We start from the raw sequence: 21,890 nt of genomic DNA, 5'->3' as shown, positions 1-21,890 counted from the left end.
CTCCCTATTTCTTCCTTTTTCCATGCCCTCATTTCTTCCCACAGATCCTCAAAGGGTGCCTGCATTATCTTCCCCAACCCAGGACTGACCCCGAGGCTCCAAATCACCTGCCTTCCTCCAAGCAAACTTCCGTCTCCCAGCTGACCTCGGCTAGGCGTACGGAGCAATACACCAACACACCATCGCTAAGCCTCCCTTTCAACTGTTCTAAGTTTTTGGATTTTTAAAAGAGAAAACATATTATCTTCCCCCACCCTTACTCCCCAAAGGAACTTTAGGCAAAGAAAGAAAGAAAAAAAAAAAAGGCTGTGTGTGCATGTGTGTGTGTAATTCTTGGCTAGGAAAACTGGGCAGGCAAGCAACATCCCTGTAGCTAAACTTCCTTTCCAGAGAAACTTTTCTCTCTTCGTTTCTTTACCCAAATTCTTCAAAATCCCCCAATGGCTCAAGTATTATTTAAGGACAGTTGCCCTAGCCAGAAATACAGGGGACAGGCAACAGATGTCAGCAGGCATTTTTAAGCTGGAGGCTCCCTGAAGAAAAGCTAAGCCCTGGCACCTACCTGGAAATTCCTACCTGGACATTCTTGGAAATTTTCATGCCACTCCGTGATTTTCACCTGTCTTACTACGGCTGGTTTGAAAAGGAGAAAAATTCCATGGGGTGTTTCTAAATCTTTGCTCCTCATGAATTAGTTATTTTGCATTAATGTGTATTATAAATGGGAAAGAAATTAATTATTTCGTTTCAGATGAAATATAATGATCCAGTGAGCAAACAACCCACCCTCTCTCCTCTCTCTGCTAACAAGCCACCCAATTTTACTTTCCTGCCTCCACCCATCTGCTCCACCCTATGGAGAGTTGCCAAGGCAAGTCCAACTTGTCCAAACAGGACATGGCTTCAGATAAGATTCTGCCCACACCCTGTACTTCGGAAAGACCACGTGAAGCAATTGGTTTTGCATGTCAATAAGGACAGGTGCAAAGGTAACAACCAAGCAGAAGCCTGACAAGTTTCCAAACTGAGGCCTAGCAAAGCAGGGCTGGGGGCGGGGACACCCACACCCATGCTACCCTCTAAGTTCAAGGCCATCTGGCTAGTGGCATTCCATACCCTTCTTAGAGAAACTGCAGCAAACTCGAATCATTTTCCCTACTAGGGTTACACAGTTGTTTATGCTCTCTGACAATTTTGTGTTTTAGTTTTAAGGGCAAGCAACCCATGATAAACTGAAAAATACCCATAATGTCTAATCCTGCTGTGTACATATCTCACAAGGCCTCGCCTAAGCCCTCACAATTCTCCTCTGTGAAGTGTTATATAATCAAATCCAGAAGGGCTGTGTGAGGCCACGCTGCCTCTCATCTGCCTCTGCTCAGTGCCCTCCCTATCACTGGAGACCCACCCAACTCCACCCTAAGGAGCCTCCACCCATGGGGCCCCACCCTGCAGGGAGTGGGAGGCTGGGAGGGACCAGTTGGCTCTGGGCAGCAGCCAGTTCCTGGAAATTCCAGCCTGAACAGGGATGGTTAGAATCTTAAAAATAACCAGAAGGAACCGTGGGGCTGTGATCATTCCTCTGCTCCTGAGGATTGTCCACTGAAGTTCCTCCCAGAGAGCCACTGAAACTTTGGATACAAAACCATGAGCGAAGCCTACCCTCTCCCTTTAAAAATAAGCAGAAAAGAAAGAGAAAAGCATTTTGAACCACTGCTATCAACGTGGCCCAAACCAACCCTACTCCTCCTTGTTCCTGCCTCTAAGGCTGCCCCCTCCCTGCCTCCCATTGGCCTTATTTTCTGGTCCTTCACCATGGAAACCTAGAGGCCATCTCTGAAGCCTTCCTCACCTCCTTTGCTCTCCCCTCCTGCCTTGGGGGCCAGGCCCTCAGCGCCTCCCACCCGCGTTGCTGCAGCTTTTCCGCCACTGGTCTCCCTCAGCCTCTCCAGTCCAGCCCTCGCCCCTTGCCACCCACGTTTTTCACAGATCTCTTCTCATCCCGTCCTTCCCCAGCTCACAGACTTCCCTCCCGTGCACTCCCCGGGTCTGACAGTGGGCTCAGGCACCCATGCTTGGCACCCCGTTCCCCACCAGCTGCCCCCTGCTCCAACAAGTGCCCTTCATGCTGGCTGCCCTGCCCACTCCCAGGCCTTTGTTCATTTTTGGCCCTGATGCTGGGCAACCGGCAATGGAATGCCCCCTCCCCTTCCGGCTTATCTAAATCCCCCTAATTCTTCAAAGACCAGCTCAAGGCCCTCCCCACTCTGCAGCCAGCTGATTGCTCCCTGGGGGATCCAAGGCCGCCTCTTCTTACCTAGATAGGCCAGGCCTTTTAGCTTTCCCAGTGGTGCGTCCCACACTGTCACCAGTACTGGGAAGGACAGACAGGCAGGCCTTGGCCTTCCTGAGAGGGCTCCCTCCCTACTCCCCACAGGAGATCGGGCTTGTTCCCTGAATGAAGTTTTTATGTCAAGCCTAAGGAGCTAACAACATAAGAGCACTTAGCTTATAGTAGGAGTTCCACAATCATCTCCCTTTCCCTCTGAATGCACTTGAAATCTCCCTTAAACAAGTAATAGGGACGAAGGGCCTAACTAACTCTAAGGGAAACCTAGTAAACCAAACTTCCTAAGAAAAAGTTATTGCCCCTAACCTTAGCCTGGCCCATCGTGTGTACTCCAGAGACCTTATCAGTACCATCTTCAAATAATTTATTATTATCTACTCAGTGAGGTCTTCTAAACAAGTCTAGTGTCGAGGTCTCTACTGTATTTTAAAATCTAAAATAGAAAAAAGAAAGCGAGAAAGGGAGAGAGGAGGCAGGTGGGGGGGAACTGCATGGGGAAGGGGTGTGTGCACAAATACAGGTTTTTGAAAAGGGATCAAGGAAGGCAAGGGGCTAAGTGATGTCACAGGTTTACTGCCAATCACCACCACCTTCGTGATTGGTAATCCCCAGGTGCTGTTTAATCAATGAGGTGGTTACTACCTTCCCGTTTTACTGAAAAGAACACTGAAACAGAGAGGTCAAGTAACCTGCCTAACATCACACAGCTGCTAACTCGTGGAGCCAGGACTTGAACCCAAGGTAGTCTGACTTAAGACTGGTGGCCTTGGCACACCACTCTTCCACCTCCCCAGGCAGAGGACAACATTACACCAACAACAGTAAGTACAGGATAGTGATTTCTGTGAACAGGTTGGTCCCTGGAGAAGACAGAACGTGGGGACAGTCTGTTTACATTAGTGACAGTTTCCACTCCTTCCAACTGGCCCCTGCTGCCCACCCTGTCTCAGTATGCACACTTGGATGCAAGATCAAAAGACACATTCTGAAGGCCCCAAATTAGGCAATTATTCTTCCTGGCCAGTGCACCTGCATTGTCGATATAACTGCTGAGAAAAATTGGCAGCTTGACCCAAGTAAATACGGAAATCCTCATAATAACTGTACAAAGGTGGAAGGGTCAGGTCCTCATCCCCATTTTAGAAATGAGGAAATGGAGGAACAGAGGTGAAATGACTCGCCCAATTTCACAGAGCTGGTTGGAGCTGCAGCCAGGAACAGAAGTGTGTCTGCCTGCAGACCCGGGCACTTTCTGTTCTGCTTCAGAGCCTGTGCTGTGAGACCGACTTTTAGGTAATATCGCCTAATGCTGGGGTCATTCCCCAGTAGGGAGGGTATGGGTGTGCACGGCCACACTGGCCCATGGGAAGCAGTGCCAGGGGAAGGTTCCAGCAGGCAATTAAGATTTCAAAATGCCTTTTCAGGTTAGATCACTGTAGATCTACTCCATCCTATGGCATAACTCAGAGTAATGATTGCACATAATTTGAGATTAGCTCTAATAAGTAGGTACTCAATAAATACTTGTGAGATGAATAAATGAATGGATGTCAAACTACACTTCTCATATGCTAGGATAAATTAAGGGCAAGGGCCCTGGAATGATGGTGCACCAGGTGTCCTACATGGAAACTCTGTCCAGCAGCTGGTGAAGCCAGCCTGAAACCTCATCTTCTAAAATGCAAAGTAAATGTGAAAACTTTGGGAGCCTGGGAGAGAAAAACTCCCTGGTTTGGAAACTCAGAACAGGAACTTGATCTTACAAATGAAAGAGGCTTTGGAGTGTGAAGCTTTGGAAGGTACCAGGGGTGCAAAGTACAGGAACAGATAAAGGAGTGGATTTCAGTGATTACACTTAAACAACAGTGGTAGCAGAAAGAACAGCATATAGGCCAAAGGAGAAAAAACCCCACACTTGATTTGCAAGTCGCTCTCCAGGGTAGAATCTGCTGACCTCAATATCCATTTGATCTCTTATGTCCAGATTTGGCCAAACTCCACTGATTTGGATTGAGACTAGCTCTGGGCCATCCCTGGCAGGATCCACAAGCCTTCCAGAGACTGACAACCATCTTGAGGATGTCCCAGACTAAGCAGGGCAATTCTGGGTCCTCCTGCAAAGGGTCTGCCTCAGGGAGCGCCCCCTTACAGGAAACAGGGTAAGTAAGAGCCAGACCCAGGGGTTACATGAAATGCATGGGCTAGAGGGCCACTTAACTTGCTCTCTTCTGTCTCCAGCCCTTCTAAATAATTAGATGGAGAAATGATAATGAATTCAGCCTGCCGACACAATGGAGTGAGTTTCAAAAACCTCCAGGAGCCTGTTTTGCTAAAGAAAGAATTTTACTACAAACCCTCTGACCAACGGATACAAAATGCACAGATCATTTTTTTTTCTCTTACTGTTCCAGAGAATATGGTCACATTACAGAATTAGGACAGGGCCAGTTAAGAGGACACCTTTTTTTTTTTTTTTTTTTTTGAGACAGAGTCTCGCTCTTGTTGCCCAGGCTGCAGTGCAGTGGCACAATCTCGGCTCACTGCAACCTCCACCTCCCAGGTTCAAGTGATTCTCCTGCCTCAGCCTACTGAGTAGCTGGAATTACAGGTGCCCACCACCACACCCGGCTAATTTTTGCACTTTTAGTAAAGACAGGTTTTCGCCATGTTGGCTAGGCTGATCTCGAACTCCTGACCTCAGGTGATCCGCCCACCTCTGCCTCCCAAAGTGCTGAAATTACAAGCGTGAGCCACCGCACCCGGCCAAGGACACTATTTTTTTGCTTTGGAAGAAATGAATCCTAGTTCTGGTTCAGAAACTGTCAACAGCATTGTGCCTCTTCTATGACTACTAAATTTCAAGGAAAGAGAGCTGAGTTGGGGGGAAAGGCAGGGCTATCCCCGCCTTCAGACAATGCTGTCCCTTATCAGGGCAGACTGCTGTCTGGTTTCCTGTCTCCAGCTCAGGCATGACTGCTTACGATGAGAAACGTGGTCTAAGAAAGGAACAGAGTGGTCTTGAAAATGAGAATGCTAGCGACCACCATAACCCTCTTCCAACTCACTCCCAAGAGGAATTCTGACTAGAATATCACATACTAGCAAACCAGATATCAACTGTTTTAAGATTCTAGGGATTTGTTTTTTTAAAAAGCTAGAACCAATGACAAATGAAGCACTTCAGAAAGAATCCAAGTTCCAGAATAATGTAATTGTAATTCCTAGTACCTTCAAGAATGAGGTTGTGTGTATTTATTTTTCTTAAACACAACTGGGTGTGAAAACAGAGAACAAGAAATGATGTCTAAGAAATCTGTCATTTTATAGCAAAAATGTTGATTTGAAAATATTAAGAAGGCAAGTATCTCAAGGGGGGATGGAGACACAATGAAATTAAATTAGGAATCATGATTTATATGGTTAAGAAATAAAACTCTTGTTCCCATTTTTTTGGTAATTATAGCAAACTATAAGATAGGATAATTTTCCCCAACTATTCAGCTTAGCATTTAGAAGCTTGCAGAATTTTTTTCTGATAGAATATATTAGACCCTAATTATCTCTATTAACCACTTCATCTCCCTGCAAAAGAGAGAAGAAAGAATTTGGGGAAAGCCAAATAAAGACTCTGTTTACCAAACCTAGTTAGACTGTTAGCAACTTTGGAACCAAAACAAACAAACAAAAAAACCTGCTTCTATTGGAGTTACTTATGAATTTTAAGCTTAAAAGTCTCTTGTCCTACAGGTCAGCTAAGTATTTCCAGTTGCTTTTCCCAAAGGAGAAAGAACTTATTGGGACTTCTAAAACTCCCAGCTTTTTTCATAGAAGGTTATCAGTAGCCAACTATTTGATACTAATAACTCTCTTAATATCATATTTTATACTTTCCATTTATACATAAAGAATGTGGTGGAATGTGACATTTAAAACTAATGCATCATTATCATCAATTTTGGGGAGAAGAGAGCCTGATTTGCTGCTTCAGCAACTCTTTAAATTAATTCCACGGAGATGCTGTAGATGATTCAATCAAAAAAAAAAAAAATCCCCAAGTAAGTTTACAAGAGCACTTTCCAAAACTTTTCTTTTTCAACCAAATATTTCCTTAAATCTTAGTTTCTCAAGAACCAACAGAAAACTAATATTAAGGCAGATCTTAAATAGTTATCCCAGAAATTCATTAACCCACAACTGATAGAATATTTTTAAAATAATGAAAAATATTATTGTAAAACAAAAATGAGAAGAGCATTCTTCTTGTTTTCAAAATAGAAGATTAAAATTTTCCAAACAATCTATCATTAAAAGAATTTGTTAATGCCAGTTCTCCTTTTCTTTGAGCTTTTTAATTCTTAAAAATGGGTTGGAAATGAGATGTAGAATATTGCACAGTGAAATCTTTGTCCTTAAAACATTATCCTGATATTTAAATCTTTGTCTTTAAAAATAAATAATCCTGGGATTTTCTCAATGTCTTATGCTTTGCTTCAATGATTTTTCTAAAGATTTCTCCTTCCAAACATAAGCAAGACTTAAACTAAGGCCAGGCTCCCAACATTGCTTAAATTCTCCATCCACGGAAGCCACCTGGAGCAGCCTGGGTTAAACGTGAACGAGGGTGGACCACATCTTTCAGATAATGCTAGGTCTTCCAAACTGTAAGGTGTTAATCCTGATCCAAAATTGACAGCTTCAGGGCAAAATGCCTATCTTAAAACAAACGCCCTAACCACCTCAACACAAGAATTACAAACAAATAAAAACAAAACTCCTTTAGGTTTCTTTGCCAAGATGGACCCGAATTTCCCCAAATCACAATCTGGCAATAAAAAATTTAAAAAGGTAAAAGCATTTATTCACCCAGACAAATGCAGTGGAGCAAAGGGTGTACGTAAAAAGGTTAACTGACTTCTCATTATGACATAACACAGGCGTCTTAAGCAATATCAAGTGTGTAGAGACATGATAACTCCATGGGTGGGGATACAGAGTTTAGGGGCAGGGACCTCAGCCTGGTCTGGGCTACTGATCTACCAGAAAACAGCCTGAAACAGGAAAGAGCACACATATGCCACTTGGAATGTATGACGCAAACCCCAGCCTTGAAACAAAGAACAGGAAACAGCTCTGCTGGCTGTGCTGGAGAGAAAGCACAGAGAAACATTTAGCCGGCCCTCCCTGACCCTATATTCATGAGCAGCTGGAGTTTTTTAAGACAACAACAGGGGGGTGGAGGTGTTTGTTCTATGGGTGTGAATAATAACACCAGCTTTATACAGGGGACCTGCCCTATTTACAAATAAGAGCTGCCACATACAGTAAACATCATAAGTGAAATGTGATTTTATCATATTCAAGCAGCAGAGACCTTCCTAATGAACACTAGCCTCCCTCCTGATTTCTTTTGTCCCTTTCTGCCCCATTCCAATGGCTAGTCCCTAGCTCTGATCAAATTCTGAGTTAGGGTAATGATTATGGTTCAGCCTCAGTGCATCAAGAGGAAAAAAGATAGAGCACTGCTGTTAGGAATTCAGATTACAATTGGGGTACCCCACAGAACGAAAATTGGAGCAATTGTAAGCCTCCTTTAGTTACAGAACTAAATTCCAAGACAGACTGTGGGACATCTAGAGTAACCGAAAATTTTCACTGTCTTTTTCAAATGCAGTTATACACATTTTTGCACAGAGCTGCTCATCTGTTCAACATATACACACGTTTACAGAAATTCGCCTTTTAAGAATGCGATTCTGTTCCTGACATTTATCTAAAAATTATTATACAATCTGTACACCAGAGTACTAATTTCTAGAAGTCATTCTAAAATGTCTATTTTCCCTTTGGGTTATTTTTAAGATAGTAAAATCCATTCACAGTTCCTTTCCCATTATTTCTCTTTACTTTGTTAGCCAGGACTGTTTAACTCAAGCTTACGTTATCAGAGATAAGAATGTGGTGTGTGCAGACTAAGTACAGGTAAGGAAAAAAAAAAAAGAAAAAAGAAAAAAAGGAAAAAAAAAAGCATCACTGTGCCCATAGCAACAAGATTGGGTTTTAATTTAGAAACTTTGCAGTGAATAAAACAATAGCTTTCTGCAAAACTCTGTTGTTGTTTTGTACCTGACAAGGTTTTGTGGTCTAAGCAGTTACTTTTCTTTGTTATTCCCATGTTGAGATTTTTATACTTGCATTCTTTCATGCAAGCTAAATGTTCTTTACAATGTATCATCATTAAACTTACCGATAGTACATTAGGTTTTTTTCTTCCAATAAATAGTTCTGCAGCAAAGCCCACTGACTGCAGAAATGAAGATACCAGTTTCTCTAGGGAGTTTAATTTAATCGAACATCTAATTTCAGGTTTCTATTAACAGCCTAAGGTCAACTAACATACCTCTTTTCAAACCAGAAGAAATCATTCGTGGACACTTTCCTTAAACACTATTACTAACTCCAAAAAATTTGTAGATATTAATGCTAGCAGATTGTTCTTTCCCCTAAAAGCAAGTCTTCTTCCCTAGGGTGAGGCAGATCATCCAGATGAATTTCTCTTATAAAAATGCTCCTTCAAATTCAAACAGAAAAGGATAGCACAAAACTGCTGTGTGGAAAAACCTATAATGAACAACTGGCCTATTCCCCACTTGATTTTGCTGGCATATTTCAGGTACTTGTCAGAATACCACTTCATACTTTTTCCCATATACCAGACTCTTGTGAGAATATAATCAATATATTTAAAATGTCTTGGGTGATATTAATGGAAACATAAATTCTGAGTAAGAAATTCAGTGGTTAAGTGTAAAATGTTTATTTTACTGAAATACAAGAAGGTGAGCAATTTCCAATTTCCGTTTAACTTGACTTATTAAAAATAACTCTCATTCACATTCTTCTAGTATTATTGTATACTGCTATAAAATTTAAACCAGAAAAGTGCCTCTCCTTGTCAGTAGCTATCTGCCCAAAAAAATGAATATGACAATTTCAAGTCTTATCTGCCATCTCTAAGAAAGCCACTTGGAAATGTTAGGTAGGTCCCATGGGTCCTGATCCAGGGATCTGTCCCTGGGTCCCCATCAGGCTCGGCCGCAGGCAGTTGCCTAAGGCGTCCTCCGCCTTCAGCCACGCTGCAATCCTTGCTCCAGGCACTGCGGCAGGTTCTCTCCATGCCCCCGGGAAGACTCTCCAAACCCGGCCAGCTCATTTCTCCTGCCCCGGAGGATCCAGACGCCCTGGCAGCTCCTGGGCTCCAGAACCAAGAATGGGATGCTGCCTCCAATCCCAATTGCCCTAAGTTTCTTTCCAGCGGGCCGGGAGGCTGCTCCAAGTTTGCTCTGCCGGGCGAGCGGCCGCGCGCCGTGTCCTGGGAGGGGGGCGGCGGGGGGCGCGGGCGGAGGGCGGGGAGGGGAAGGACGCGGGAGCCGGGGTTGTGGTGGGGAGGGGGGGGCACCGGGAGGGGGAGGAGCAGGAGCGCGCGGCCTCGGCGCTACCTTTCTCCAAACAACGTTGCCACACGCGAAGAGCACGAAGATTTCTGGGGCTTTGGAGGGAATCGTGAGCGGGCGGGAGGAGGCCGGGGACCACACAGGTGAGGCCCCGCCCGCGCCCTGCCCGGGACGGCGGCGGGCGCTGCCGGCCCCGCTCCCCCGCACCCGGGGTCTGCACGGTGCCTCGCCTCAACCCCTCACTTTTCACCGCGAACCCGTGATCCCCTCCTCCTTGCTCGCTCTCCGCCCCCACCCCGGCTAAGTGGAACCGCCGCACTTTCCCAAGCCCGCAGGCGCCCCCCCCACCAGCGCTGCACCCCCGACCCATTCCCCGCGGCCCCCTCCAGGGGAAAAAATGAAACCAGACTGGCCGAGGAGGGGGGCGGCAGGGGCCGGGGTGCGGAGTAGAGGTGAGGCAGACGGGACTTACTTTGCGAGGCGCGGTGCGGGGCGCCGACGACGAGAAATAAAGGCCCCGATCCGGGCTGCCTGGAGCCCCCCGAGCGCAGCAATGTCAGGGCTCCAGTCCGGGCGGCGTTGGCGGCCGCAGGGGACGGGGACGGGCGCGCGTGCGGCGGGCGCTCTCGCTGCGCTCCGGCTCGAGCCCCGGCTCCGCGCGGCTCCGCTCCTGGCTCCCCTCTGGCTCCTGGCACCAACTCCGGGCAGTCACATGACGCCGGCGCCGCTCGCTCTGCGAGCCTCCCGGGGCTGGCGGGGTAAGTAGAGGCTGGGACCCGGGGTGGGAGGGTCAGGGAGGGGAGAGGGAGCCGCCGCGGCCGCCCGGGCTGGGCGGGTCCCCACCCACTTGGGTGGAGGCAGCCGCCGGAGGGGTCGGCCGAGTCACTCGCGCAAACACGCACCCCGCCCTGCGCCCTTCCCCCGCCACCCCCGCCTCCCGCGCCGCCTCCGCCCCGCCCCGCCCAGTCACCCGGGGACGGCCTGACAGACACTCATTATTCCCCGGAGCCGGGCGCCGCCCCGCCGGCCCAACCTGTCCCACGAGGCGCGGCGCGGCCGTGGGGCTGGGCGTGCGCGGCGCGGCCTCCGCCCCCCGCCCGCGTCCCCGCCCGCGTCCCCTCCCCGCGCCCTCCTCCCCGCGCCCTCCTCCCCGGAGTCCGCGCCCCGCCTGCCCTCCCGCCCGGCCCCACCGCCGCGCCGCCGCCCGAGCCCGGGGGGAAGGAAGGGCGGCGCTGCCCGCTCCGGGCGTCACACGGCTGCGGCCCGCTGCGCCGCTTCCAAAACACACAGCCGGGCTCGCGGGCGAGCCGAGGCGGGGGGCGCGGGCGGCCAGGGCCATCGATCAGCCGGCTCCAGCGGGAAGGGCGGCCCTGGGCGCGGCGGGAAGGGCTGGGCCCTGCGGCCGACGCGGCGCGGCCCCTCCTCGGCTGAGCGCACTCTGCTCACTGGAAGAGAAAAGCCGAGCCGAGGCGGCCGTGGTGCAGGAGCGGGTGGGCCGGGCGGGTTCGGGAGGGGAAGAGCGGCCGCTGGGGCGCGCCGAGCCTCCCTGGTCCCGAGTCGCCGGGGTCAGGGGACACCCTGTAGGCGCGCTCTTTCTTTGTGCCCCGGGGCGACGGGTCCCCCTGGCCGGCGGCCCAGGCGGCGCCCCCCGCCTCGTGGGACTTTTCTTTGAAGGCCCGGAGACCCCCGGGGCAAACCTCCCACGGGCCAGGCCTGCCGCTGGAGCTAAAAAGCGGCATTTGCGCAGCTGGGCTTGCCTGGAAACTTGGCAAACTTTGGTCGGATCCTCCCCTGCAGAGCGACGGCCTGGCCTGGCGACCCCCTCATTTCAAGTCGCTTCTAGGGACCGAGCGCCGTAAGCTCAGTGGCCTTCAGGGCGCTGCGAGCGAGCGGGGCGGCACAAACGCGCGTTCGGTCCAAGCCAGGCCCCTTCGAGGACTTTGTGTAGATTGGTAACTAAGTTTAATGCCTTTTGAGTTTCTTTTTAAACAGTATTAATGTAATAATGAATGTAATAAAAAGAACAAAGGACAAATTGGTTCGATTGTTTAAGTTCTGTGTAATGTTTAAAACCGCCCCTGCTTCAGTGTATGGCATATTATTGCTTCAAGATGTTTTAAAGGCCCTTTAAGTTGACCCATCTCGCTTCGATGCTTCATCCAGACATCGTACTGCTTAAAACGGAGTGATAATAGTATATTCCGAGCTGCTTCATGTAGCTACACAGTATTGTAAAATTAGTACTCGGTAACCTCAAGTAGTGAAATCGCATATTGTAAATAACGCAAGTCCGGGAAAGGCCACGTGGAGGATACCCAGAACCGACACCGGCTCATGGGACGTCGTGCTGTCCCATAAGCTTCATCTTTAAAATGTAAAGGGTGTGAGTTTTTTTTTCTTCATAATGAATAAAAGACATTCCAGAAAAAAAAAAAAAAGTTGGATTCGTGTCAATTACTAATTGCCATTTATTGATCACTGACATCATTAAATGTCTGATTGGCTACCTTAAGGTTTGCATTAGCGGAACACCGTGTTAGGAATGGCTGGTGGAACTGGCTCATAGTAGGTGCTCAAAAAAGTACGTTTTTTTCTCCAGGGACACAGTGACGAAAACTTGAAGCACATAAACCATGTTTTTTACATGTGGGTGTGGACGCAAAGGGGAAGAGCGAAACAGGCCTGTCGGAGAAAAGTGTGACCCAAGATAAGAAAGGAGTGGTTTTGATATGGAAGGGGCAGGCGGCAAAGGAGAAGAAAAGCCATTTTAAAAAGTTAATTAGTCAACACAGTGTGTTCGGTGCCCCGTGGGAAGCTGCTCAAATGCAACTTGTCAGAAATGAATCTATCTAGTGCTGGGTAGCTCAGTGAACGACAGCATCATTCTTCAAAGTGCCCAACAGGATGGGGCGTGGTCGCTCACACCTGTAATGCCAGCAATTTGGGAGGCCGAGTTGGGTGGATCACTTGAGGCCAGGAGTTCAAGACCAGCCTGGCCAAGTTGGCGAAACATCGTCTCTACGGAAATTACAAAAATTAGTCAGGCATGGCGGCGCACGCCTGTAATCCTAGCTATGTAGGGAGGCTGAGGCAGGGTAATTGCTTGAATTCAGGAGGTGGAGGTTGTAGTGAGCTGAGATCATGTCACTGAACAGAGTGAGACTGTCAAAAAACAAAAAACAAAAAACCAACAGAAGCACCTAAGCCCTTCTCGCTAGCAGGGCATAGCCCATGTTTCACTGAGTCCTGGACCTCCTTCGTCACTACCCACTCTCCGGCCACTATGCTGGCCCAGCCTGTTGCCACCATGTCTTGTTGGTCATCCTGTCATCCTGTTTGTAGTATGGGCTGAAGCGTGAAAAAGGCATTAGAGCACGGGAGTAAGAGTGCCCTTTCCAAAATGCAAGCCTGATCATGTCAGTCCCTTCAATGGCTTCCCAGAGGATGAAGTCCTAAGCTTTCCACCCCTGCTGGCCTGGCCTCTGCCTGTCATTACAGACACTTCTCCCTCTTCTCTCTTCCTACTCTTTTCCGGCAACGCTGAACTTCTTTCCATTCCTTTCTTCCAACTCTCTCTCCCCGCCTCTGGCCCTTTGCACATGCTCATTTTTCTAGGTAGAAAAGCCTTGTCTTCTCAACCTGATCTGTACTCCCATTTCCCTAAATTCTATCATCGTTTCAGTCTTGACTTAAATGACATTTTCTCCAAATATGTATTCTCTCACTGCACCTTTGGGCAAGTTGAGGTGCTCTGGTAACATTTAGTGGAGCCTGATGGGAGATGTTTGGGTCATCGGAGTGGATCCTCCTATTTCCGCTCTTGTAACACTTTTTATTCTTGTAATTGGCTGTTTAATGATCTCTCTGTGGCACTAGACTGGAAACTCTATGAGGGCAGGGACCTTGTCTTTTCAGCAAAAATGTATTCCCAGGGCCCAGATGTTCAATGAGTATTTGTCAAAGGAATAAATGTGGTTTATGAGTTGAGAGGAAGGAGGAGTCGTTCTGAGCTGAAGAGGTAAGCGGAGGCTATAGGGAGGCAAGTGGCAGTGAACTATACCTCCATCAGTCCAGGGGCTTTGAAATGTTGGAGAGGAGGGAAGAGGGAGTTACCCCCACTGAGTGCTTTTAAGCAACAGAGTGAGATAGTAAAAGTGATGCCTGGGTCTTTTTAAAATTCCTAACACTAGCACAGTGCCTGGAACATGGTCAGGTGTTCAGTAAATCCTACATGACAATCTGAAGTGTGATCTTTGTGGTAGCTGCTTTGCCCTTTTTCCTTGCTGACAGCAGGCCAGTCTGGTTTAGGTGTGGGAAGCCTATCCTCAGTGGAGGATGCCAATGCCTGGTCCCAGCAGAGGAACCCTGGTTACTCCCAGCCAATCCCAGTCTCCTTCGCCAGTGACTGGTTAGAGGGTAGGTATGCAGCCTAGTTCTAGCAAGTGGGACATGAAGGGAAGTGTGCTGGGGGTTTCTTCCTGATAAAAGGAAATCCCCAGACCTGCTTTGGAAGTTGTTAGGTGAGGATGTGATGCTTGAAGCTGTGGTAGCCATCTTGTATTCGTGAGAGAAAGCCAACGTTTCAATTTCCATGTGGATAGTTTTTTTTTTTTTTTTCCAAGTCATTCCGTTTTCAGCTCAAATGTTACCTCCTCAGGAATGACTTCCTTGACCACACAATTTGAAACATACCCCCCTTCCTCTTTGCTATGGTTCAGATATTTGTCCTTTCCAAATCTCGTGTTGAAATTTGATCCTAAGTGTTGGAGACGGGGCCTGATGGGAGGTGTTCGGGTCATGGGAGTGGATCCTTCATGGATCTCTCCCTGAGGATGGGGAATAAATGAGCACTTCCTATGTTAGTTTCGGAGAAAGCTGATTCTTAAAAGGAGCCTGGGCTAGGCGTGGTGGCTCACGCCTGTAATCCCAGTACTTTGGGAGGCTGAGGTGGGCAGATCACCTGAGGTTAGGAGTTCGAGACCAGCCTGGCCAACGTGGTGAAACCCCATCTCTACTACAAATACAAAAAAAGATACAAGCCAGGCGTGGTGGCGGGCGCCTGTAATCCCAGCTACGTGGGAGGCTGAGGCAGAAGAATCGCTTGAACCTGGGAGGCGGAGGTTGCAGTGAGCTGAGACTGCACTGTTGCACTTCCGCCTGGGCAACAAGGGCAAAACTCCGTCTCAAAAAAAAAAAAAACAACAAAAAAACGAGCCTCGCACTTCCCTCCTGGCTCTCCTGTTTCCTCTCTTGCCCTGTGATCTCTGCATACACTGGCTCCCCTTCACCTTCTGCCATGCATGGAAGGAGCCTTCCAACCAGCAGAACTGTGAGCCAAATAAATGTTTTTTCTCTATGAGTTACCCAGCCTCAGGTGTTTCCTTTACAGCAACACGAAATGGACTAATATGCCCATTCATTGTTTAGTCATTGTCCTATTTTCTTTTCTTTTTTTGTATATCATTAACTGAAAATCCCCCTTTCTTTTTTTGTTTATTTGCTGCCTTTTTTTCTTATTAGGATGTGAGCTCTGTGAGAGCAGGGACATTGTTTTATTCACTTTTTCCCAAGCTTCTAGAACAGTGTCTGACAAATAGAAGTAGAAGGTGTTCCATAAGTATTTGTGGATTAATGTATGACAGCTAAGCTACCCCAGGACAATAACACCATGTTGAAATGTATTCAGGGGCTAGTGGACACAAGCCACTGCAAACCTCCACTTTCTCTTTTGTGACTTACATCACAATATATCCCATCTCAGGCAGTCTCTTCCTGCTACACAAATACATTTTCTTGAGATTCCTTATTTCTTCTCCAGTCTACTTTAGAGCTTTTCTATTTCTTCCCGGGGAATTTCTCCTCCTCGTATGATGACAGACAAAGCTACCAAGGCAGAAAAGTGTCATGTGCTTGTGAATTTACGAGCAGCACAGATACATTTACCTTAAAGGAAAACAAAGCTATATGACTTGAAGTAAAATTAGAAATGCTAGTCTAAGGATTATCTATCTCTAAAACATTACAAAAGGTCTGGAGATTCTCTGCATGATCTCTGCAAGTTTCCACCTTTATTATCTATCCATCCATGTAATTTAGAATTGCCAGGAAATATTGAGGCTGAGTTAGGTGACCATGAGTTCTGGTGAAGATCAGACTGGATGTATGATCCACTCCCACCTCCAGAAGCTCTCAGCATTTCTAGTGCAGGTGGACAGTTGTCTTGGATTGTGTTTGGCAGGACAGTGCAATCCGTGGACAGTGACACAGTGGAAATGTTGGTTCTTGGGATCGAAGTCAGAGAGGTAAAACAGAGTAAGGCTGTAGAGAAATAGCCAAGGAATTGGTGAACTGGACATTCCAAATAGGTTGAAGAGTGTGTGTCTTGGGAATAATGGAGTGAGTGACCTGGAAGGTTAGGAGGTGAGTTGTCAGAGAATGGGGACCTACCTGTAAGTTTAGTATTTAGAGGTGAAGTAGTCCTAGGGGATGGTGTGGTCCAGGGAGTGCCTATGGAAGTGGGAGAACTAGAAAGGAGTGGAGAAGATTCCTGAAGATGAAGAGACGAGGAAAAAGAATGACTGGGGTGTTAAACATGGTTCCTTGTGGATCCTGAAATTACTCAGAGCTATGGCCAGAGTAAGACTTAGGCCCTCAAGTCATGTCTTAATTCCACAAAAAAAAAAAAAAAAAAGCCTCCGAGAAACATGGATGATAGCCACCAGGAGAGAATGGTTAGAAGATATCCTCCTTTTTCTATAGTTAAATCTGCTTTCCTTGAATCATGATTATTCAGATTAAAAATAATCACTTGGGCTGGGTGCGGTGGCTCACGCCTGTAGTCCCAGCACTTTGGGAGGCTGAGGCAGACAGATCATCTGAGGTCAGGAGTTTGAGACCAGCCTGGCCAACATGATGAAACCCCGTCTCTACTAAAAATACAAGCATTAGCCGGGCGCTGTGGCATGCGCCTGTAATCCCAGCTACTCTGGAGGCTGAGGCAGAAGAATCGCTTGAACCCGGGAGGTGGAGCTTGCAGTGAGCCGAGATCATGTCACTGCACTCCAGCCGGGGCGACAGAGCAAGACTCCATCTCAAAAAGAAAAAAAACAAAACAAAACAATGTATTTCATTGTTTATTGGTTATTTTGCAAGTAAAATATGTCAGTAGTTTTATTTTCTACTTTTTATTGAAAATATATTATTTCTGCTTTATTGAGAGTTTCAATCAACTTTTGGAGACCTGTCAGAGACCTTAAAACATTATTTATACTATGACTTCAAAGGGAAATGATTTATAATTTCCAAATCAATGTCCTACACATACAAAGAGACTGCAACTTCTTGCTGAGTTGGAGACTACCTAGATTTTTCCTGTGCTGGTAGTCAGAGTAAGTAAAGAATGGGAGACCCACAAAGTAAGAAAAACTACCTCCCTTGTTTTGGAATGAGGCTGTTTTTCAACTATTTTGGAGTAAGGTGGACTATTTATTTTTCCAGCCCTCTCCTCTATATTAAGGAATAATTATTGGCATTTAAATCTTGAATTTAATCTACTTCAGTTAGTATTGCTTGAGCATTTACCGTAGGTCTCGGTGGGGGTGATAGTGCAAGAAATATGCATGACATAATCCCTGCATTCAAGGAATTAGAATATATGTATTATTCTGCTTAATTATTACACAATGCAGAAATAATAATATAATGAATAAAATTTATTTAATTTAATTTTATTTTATTTTTGAGACAGAGTCTCATTCTGTTACCCAGGCTGGAGTGCAGTGGCGTAATCTCAACTCACTGCAACAACCTCTGCCTCCTGGGTTCCAGCGATTCTCCTGCCTCAGCCTCCCAAGTAGCTGGGATTATAGGTGTGTGCCACCCTCAGCTAATTTCTGTATTTTTAGTAGAGACGGGGTTTCACCATGTTGCCCAGGCTGGTCTTGAACTCCTGATCTCAAGTGATGCTCCTGTCTTGGCCTCCCAAAGTGCTGGGATTACAGGTGTGAGCCACTGTGCCTGGCCAAGAATATAATGAATAAAATCTAGAAAAGGGCAATGATATGAGAGTAAAATGGACAAAAAGGTAAATTTATTTGTCCAAAATATGAGTAGTAATGTGTGGTTTGGTTGTCTTCAAGGAGCTTACAGTCTTGCAAAAGAAATCATATCTGGTCAGGAAATCCTCAAAATCTTCATGGAGGAGGTGATATCTGTGTTAGAACTCATGGCTGCAGAAGGGGCTAGCAATCACATTTTAGGATCTGGAAAGGGCATGGAGGCAAAGGGTCCAACAGGAACCTGGGTCACTTAGGAGTGGAGTGAGATAAGGCAGGAGAGGTCAGCCAAGGCCATGTTGTGGAGAAAATTGGAATTTGACATCGGGAAACCACAGAAGGTTTTTAAGCAGGTGAGTGGCATGATAGCATATAAAAATGACATGAAGTTTAATGTCAATGTAAAGCTCCAACAGTGCAGAGAAGAAGGCAGCAAGCAAAGGGTGCATACATCTATTCATGTATATATACACATGTCATCTCTCACTCTATCACCCTGTACACACATGCACATGTACATGTGCACGTGTGAGCATTTTTCTACCTTAGTGACTAAGCCAGCAAAGAGGCAGTGTGTACACTGTGCTCTAGGGAAGTGGTCTTGCCACCTTTTCTTTTCTGCTCATTCCAAGTGCATTGCATGCCCACACTTCCAAAACCCTGAAGTTTGAAGCATTTCCCTCCATGTAAAAGCTCAGTTGCACAGGCTTCCCTGGTACTTGGCTGGGAAGAGGACTTCAGCCTTTTATTCCTTGGTCTCCCAACCCAGCAAGCCATTCTGCATTCACAAATGCTTTGAAAGTTTTGCTGATCTGTCCTAGAAAAAATTAAACACATGGTTCTCCCACATGAACAGTGGAGAGTTCTTCATCACCCTGGCAATTAAAAAAGATTTGCTATTACACAAAAACATTAAAATGATATTAATACTCATATCCAATTGATAGGAGTAGGGGGGATATTTTTTCTTTGCCTTTCAATATTCTGTGTTTTTTTCCTTAATGAGCATGTATTCCGTTTGTAATAAGAAACAAGTGTGTTTTAAAAAATAGCTAAAATGCCAGGCATGGTGGCTCACGCCTGTAATCCCAGCATTTTGGGAGGCTGAGGTGGTGGATCGCTTGAGGTCAGGAATTCGAGACCAGCCTGGCTAACATGGGGAAACCCTGTCTCTACTAAAAATACAAAAATTTAGCTGGGCGTCGTGGCACGTGTCTGTAATCCCAGCTACTCTGGAGGCTGAGGGAGAAGAATCGCTTGAACCTGGGAGGCGACTTTGCAGTGAGCCGAGATTGTGCCACTGCACACCAGCCTGGGTGACAGAGTCACTCTGTCTCAAAAAAAAAAAAAAAAAAAAAAAAACGCTAAGAAAGAAAGAAACGGGCAAGTTGTGTGTGATTAAGTGTCGGATCTGAAGCACAATTTTGCAAGTTGGCCCTTTGAAAGCACCTCAGAGCCAGAGGTGCAGTCCTTTGCTTGGGATTTTGAAGGGGGCTGAGTCTAGGGGGGCAGGAGGCTGTGAAGAGGGAGGCTCTAGGAATCAAGGGCAGTGAGAGAAGGCAAACGTCTTTTATTGACTGTGGCTTTTTTTTTTTTTTTTTTTGAGACGAAGTCTAGCTCTGTTGCCCAGGCTGGAGTGCAGTGGCATGATCTCGGCTCACTGCAACCTCCGCCTCCTGGCTTCAAGTGATTCTCCTGCCTCAGCCTCCCGAATAGCTGGGATTACGGGCATGTCCCACCACACCCGGCTAGTTTTTGTATTTTTATTAGAGACAGGGTTTCACTATGTTAACCAGGCTGGTCTCCAACTCCTGACCTTGTGATCCGCCTGCCTCGGCCTCCCAAAGTTCTGGGATTGCAGGCATGAGCCACTGCACTCGGCTGACTCTTTGGCTTTTTAAAGATTGCTTGGATAGTTGGACCTGTGCTGGTTCTTGGAACTGGAATTTCTTCCTCAAAATAACACGTACAGTATTTAATTGGCAAACCTTTCCAAAGAGGAAAAGCTAAAAACAAACACAAAAAACAAAACAAAACAAAAACAAAACCAAAAATAGAAAAGCCAGCAAACTACAATGAGTAGAGTCGAAGTTCCTATTTCTGAAGAGATAGGAATGTATTAAAACTCCTGGATCAAGGTCCATTCATCCTCTCTGGGGGTCTTTTGCCAGGATCTGTTGATTTGACGGGAAACAGAGGTGTCAGCAGTTGTGGATGTGAGTATGTGAGAGATGACCTGCAGCCCCCAAACACCATTAACGTGTCTGGTGCGTTGTCTCAGCAGGAGGGGCTTCTAGCTGCTCCTCTGTTTCTTTCTGAGCTGCATCTGCTTGTCTGTTATTGTTCATAAGCTTTTCTGGGTAACTATAAGCAACGGCCTTGTTAGTTCCTCTTGAGATTGCCCACTACTCCCCACCCTTATTTCTCACCTCCCAGCATCCTGTTTGTCTCCCTGACTCTGTTCCCCGCCCTGTCCCCACCCTTACAGAGCTACCAGCCCTTTTAGCCATGTTTTCTTCCCTTAGCTCATTAATTTTAACCTTTTATTAAGTGTTCTCACATCAAACAAGGCACGTCATCTATCCAATTGTTTATTCATTAATTTGTGCTTTCTTCTATCGTGAATATCTTTAAAATATGTCTAGCTATATATTGCAGTGTGTCTTCCCTTCCTCCCCTTGTCTTGAAGATACTGTTATATACCTAATGTAAATGACGAGTTAATGGGTGCAGCACACCAACATGGCACATGTATACATATGTAACAAACCTGCACGTTGTGCACATGTACCCTAGAACTTAAAGTATAACAAAAAATAAATAAATAAAAATTTTAAAAAAATAAAAAATTAAAAAAAAGAACGGAAGAGGATAAAAGAAAGTATGGACAACTTTGAATTATGTAAAAGGCTTTTTTTTTTTTGGTGTGCTTTGCCCTTAAAGTTACTTGCTTATGATAGGAACAAGAAATCTACAATATATAGTGTGTTCATGCTCACATCAATATGATGTTTAGTTTATTAGATTTTCCAGAATATTTTAGCCAGTCAATAATTTTTGTTTGTTTTTTGAGACAGAGTCTTGCTCTGACACCCAGGCTGAGTGTAGTGGTACGATGTTGGCTCACTGCAACCTCCGCCTCCTGGGTTCAACAGATTCTCTTGCTTCGGCCTCCCTAGTAGCTGGGGCTGTAGGCGCGTGCCATCACGCCTGGCTATTTTTTTGTATTTTTAATAGAGATGGGTTTTCACCGTGTTAGCTAGGATGGTCTTGATCTCCTGACCTCGTGATCTGCCTGCCTCGGCCTCCCAAAGTGCTGGGATTACAGGCGTGAGCCACTGTGCACAGCCCAGCCAGTCAATAATTTTATGTGAAGTGTCTGGACTTACATTAAAATTTTTCTCATTGCTGTTGCAAATGGGTCTATTAACTATGAAACATTATAGAGTTTAGCACTTAAGTTTCGCAGGTTTATGAGAAATATTTAAACATTTTAAAAAATATCATCATAAAAGAAGTCATCAGTGCTCTAGCACAACTAAATATGTAATTCTGCCTAGTAGTCATGGTATCTTCACAATAGAGAAAATTCACTTTCTAAAAAAGAGAAACATTTAGTTTTTTAAAAAGGAGGGAAACACTTTCAAAATTTGAGTACAACTTTTGCTACACAGTAATAGATCTAATCAGTTTCCTTTTCTGCACTAAAGATAAGGGAAATGGATTCAAAAGAAGCAGAAATGGATGACGGCATTCTAAACTCATATGAATATCTTGTTTCTTTTGCTATTTCATCAATATCTGAAAAATAAGATTTCCCCTCAGATTCACACGAATGTGTCTCCTTTTCCATGTTTGTTTATTTTCTTATGTGGCAAATTGTTTCAAATGCAACTGATTTTCTTTCATTTGGTACTATGAAGATGAAGGCATCTTAAAGGAATTCCCAAGATTCAGGAGGAAACAGGAGAAGTCTTGAGGAGCATTTATCACCGCCTCCCAGGAGGGATACTCTTGGTAGGATATCAGCTTACT

At 46.0% G+C, this 21,890-nt stretch overlaps 1 protein-coding gene and 1 long non-coding RNA gene across 2 annotated transcripts in view; one reads left to right on the top strand and one right to left on the bottom strand.

Annotated features, from left to right (window-relative positions):
* KLF3 (KLF transcription factor 3) overlaps positions 1-10,712 on the bottom strand; it is a 36,881-nt gene extending 26,169 nt beyond the window's left edge. Inside the window, exon 1 of the mRNA XM_002814662.5 lies at positions 10,274-10,712. The gene's annotated coding sequence lies outside the window, so the exon portion shown is untranslated. The remainder of the gene's footprint in view (positions 1-10,273) is intronic.
* LOC112133076 (uncharacterized) overlaps positions 9,819-21,890 on the top strand; it is a 28,939-nt gene continuing 16,867 nt past the window's right edge. The window contains exons 1-2 of the long non-coding RNA XR_010139664.1: positions 9,819-9,944; positions 21,779-21,872. This is a non-coding gene — a long non-coding RNA (uncharacterized LOC112133076). The remainder of the gene's footprint in view (positions 9,945-21,778; positions 21,873-21,890) is intronic.

Source organism: Pongo abelii, chromosome 3 (assembly GCF_028885655.2).
Source record: "Pongo abelii isolate AG06213 chromosome 3, NHGRI_mPonAbe1-v2.0_pri, whole genome shotgun sequence".
Lineage (NCBI taxonomy): Eukaryota > Metazoa > Chordata > Mammalia > Primates > Hominidae > Pongo > Pongo abelii.
This window is presented reverse-complemented; position numbering and strand designations above follow the sequence as displayed.